The sequence below is a fragment of the Myotis davidii genome, unplaced genomic scaffold (genome assembly GCF_000327345.1).
Source record: "Myotis davidii unplaced genomic scaffold, ASM32734v1 scaffold1047, whole genome shotgun sequence".
Lineage (NCBI taxonomy): Eukaryota > Metazoa > Chordata > Mammalia > Chiroptera > Vespertilionidae > Myotis > Myotis davidii.
The window spans coordinates 561,521-564,742 of record NW_006298367.1 but is presented as its reverse complement, the minus strand read 5'-3'; the positions used below and the strand labels follow the sequence as shown (position 1 = coordinate 564,742).

Here is a 3,222-nt window from a genome sequence, read left to right as displayed (position 1 = left end):
GGCTAACTGGCTATGAGAGTCAGCTGTGTCTGCAGTGGGAGAGCTTCTGTGCTGGATCTCTAGGGCGGTGCTAATCTAGCCTTTGCCTGAGGCTATCTGGCAAATGGCTCTGCGCAGGGCTTGGGTGGGGCAGGTCACCGGGGATTTTTGTATTTTCCGCACTGTGCCTCCTCTGAGTCTCGGTATGCTGTTCTCTTTCCTCCTAGTTGAAGAATTTCCCCTCAGCCAGCTTTCCTGTGGTTCTGGGTGATGTCTGTTCCATCTTTTAGTTGTAGTTTTGAAGTGGTTGTTCGAGGCAGCAAACTCCCATGTTTACCTATGCTGTCATCTTGGTTTCTCTCCCGATATTAAGTCTTTATCATTCATTTTTCATCTAACCAAAATTTCATTTGTAAGTGTGAACCAACAATCTCTTTCTCACCAGGTTGTTTGAAATGTTTTTCATTAATTTATTAGTTATCTATAGAGTACTTCAAACTCTGTAATAACGTCCCTGCTCTCAGAGAGCTTATCTTGGGTAGGGTGATATACAATAAACAAGCATATAAATAAATTAATAATTTCAGATAAGTGAGGAAAACATGTGATAGAGTGACTGGCAGTGAAAAGGATACTTAATACCAGGAAACTTCTCAGAGAAGGCAATGTTTGAACTATGATCTTCATGAAAAGGGAGAAATAGCCACGAGAAAAAAATTCAGACAACAAAGATGAGGGCTTTGGGAGCAGCAAAATGAACTCGATGGATGGTTTAGAGAAGAGCATGGTGGCTATAGTATAGTGAGAAAGGGGTAAATGAAGTTAAAAAAAAAACAACAGGCAGGCGTCAATGCCTATAGAGTTATTTTATTTTTTTATAAAGTTAGTTTTAAATTTTAAGTATAAAATACATGCTGCGTGGTACATAAATTTTAAGTGCACAGCTCAGAGAATGTTTACATCTGTACACACCCTTGGATATAACCACATTCAGATCAAGACATAGAACAGAGGTCAGGCAACTTTTTTTGTAAAGTGTCAGATAGAAAATAGTTTAGACTTTGTGGGTCTATGGTTTCAGTTGCAACTACTCAGCTCTGCTATTGCAGCCGGAAAGAAGCCATAGATGCTATGTAAGCGGATGCACACAGCTTTTTCAATAAACCTTTAGTGAACACTGAAATTTTAATCATATAGAATTTTCATGTGTCACAAAATACTAGTCTCATTGTGATTTTTCCTCAACCACTTGAAAATGTAAAAAGCATTCTTAGCTTATGGGGCGTATAAAAACATTTAGTGGGCAGGACTTGGCCTTCAGGCCATAGTTTACCAACTTCTTATATAATTCATTTTTAGTATCCTCCTTGTACCTCCTCTCAGTAAAATCCCTCTCCCTCAAAGTTATTGCTAGGATTTTGTCACCATCAATTAATTTTGCCTGCTCTGGAACTTTAAAGAAATGGAATCATATGTATACAGTCTTATTAGAGGCTCGGTGCAAGAAATTCGTGCATGGGTGTGGTCCCTAGGCCTGGCCTGCGATTGAAGCATGAGCATCTGGCATGGAAGAGCAGGTCCTAGCTGACCTCTTGACCTCTGGGCCCTGGGCAGCACCTGGGGTCCCATACGCCCCTCTCTGCCTGAGTCACCAGCCAGATGCCATGGGTCGGGGCACAGTGTGGGCCTCTGGGCCACCCAGCAGTGCCACACGAAAGCCAGGTGGGCAGCGCACTCTCTCCCAGCCAGCCTTGCAGACTGGCTCCTGCGCAATCCCACAGGGAGCACAACTGGCCCCTGTGGTCCCAGCGGCTGCGGCCTGGTTCACCCTGAAGAGGCCACGCTGGGACCTGAGCACGGGGCTTCCCTGGCACAGGTGGGTAGCAGGTTAGGAAGCCCTGATAAAGCTCTCATCTCTTCATCTACTTAGGTTAGCTCTTCCCTAAGGTGGACTTTAGGTGGTGCAATCAAACATTTATTGATTTCAGAGAGAGGAAGAGGGAGATAAAAACATCAATGATGTGAGAGAATCATCCATCAGCTGCCTCCTACATGCCCCCTTACTCGGGATGGAGCCCACAACCTGGGTATGTAACCTGGAAACGTGACCTCCTAGTGAAGTTCATAGGTTGATTGATCCTCAACCACTGAACCACACCAGCCAGGCAGGTGGTGCAATTTGTGAGTGTGAGCATCCTTGTGACTTAAGACTGCTTGGCTATGAATCTTGGCTTTGGGCTCCGTCACTAGTTTATAAGCCTCAATCCATTTGTAAAATGGGTGTATTGTTGAGATTAAATGTATAAAGTGGCCTTAGTAGACATTAACTGCTATTATTATTCTATCTGGGGTTAGGGTATCGATTTTCAAAGGGGTTCTTAACCTGGAAGTTGGCCAACAGATGGCACAGGTGTTTGGGAGCTATCTGCTATACCACCCTTCTCTAAAAGGAAGCAGCTCTATGTCGAGTGGATGGCAGTGGGAATCCGGAGGCCCCGCTCCACTGCTAACTTGTTGAAAGTTCCTGACAAATTGCTTCAGCTTTCTGGGTAATCTACCAAAAGCGGGGAACTGGTTCCACTTGGCAGCCGTAGCGCAGCCCAGGGGCAGCTTCAGTGAGGGAGGGTAAAGACATTCCGCGGCGGGGCAAGCGCGGAGCCTCCGGGCCAACTACACCTCCCAGCCTGCTTTGCGCCTCGGACAGCGCCCTACGCTAGCACGCGAGTCTCTCCGTATTTCCAACCTCCAGTTACCGTCTCTCGCGAGAGGACGGGCCGCGCCGGCGGTAGCGATAGCTGTAGTGGTGCTGGTGCAGGTGGTGGCGGCCGAGACGGCAGCGGCCATTTTGGTGAGGCCTCGGAAACGGCGGCGGCGGCGGCTCGCTGGGGCTACCGTCTCATTTTTCCCACCCACCGCCCGCACCTTTGTGGTGTGAGAGGAGGCAGTGGAAGCAAGGCGGTGGCAGTAGCCGCAGGCCCCCGGGGAATTTAAAGGCCGCGAAGGCGGCGGCCAAGAGGGGGTCCTCCCCCCTCCTCTTCTGCGGGAGGGGGGTGGTGCGTACGCCCCCGAGGACGCAGGTAAGGAGAGGGAGACAAGATGGCGGACGCTCCACAGTTCCCCCTCCCCTGACGGGTGACTGCGCGCGCATCTTTCCGCCACCGCCTTCCCTCCCTCCTTCCCGGGGTGCTGCGCGCGCACCTTCGGCCGGGGCCCCGGGGCCGGTACGCGAGGCTGTCGGCGCGC

General features: G+C 49.5%; 1 protein-coding gene across 3 annotated transcripts in view; it reads left to right on the top strand.

Annotated features, from left to right (window-relative positions):
- The first annotated feature begins 2,702 nt into the window (after positions 1-2,702).
- The window catches only part of SRCAP (Snf2-related CREBBP activator protein), a 38,916-nt gene continuing 38,396 nt past the window's right edge, over positions 2,703-3,222 (top strand). The window contains exon 1 of one of the 3 annotated variants that reach the window (XM_015570688.1): positions 2,703-2,827. The gene's annotated coding sequence lies outside the window, so the exon portion shown is untranslated. Of the gene's footprint in view, positions 3,057-3,222 lie in introns of all 3 variants that reach the window. The other 2 variants (XM_006774087.2, XM_006774088.2) reach the window with 2 other exon arrangements.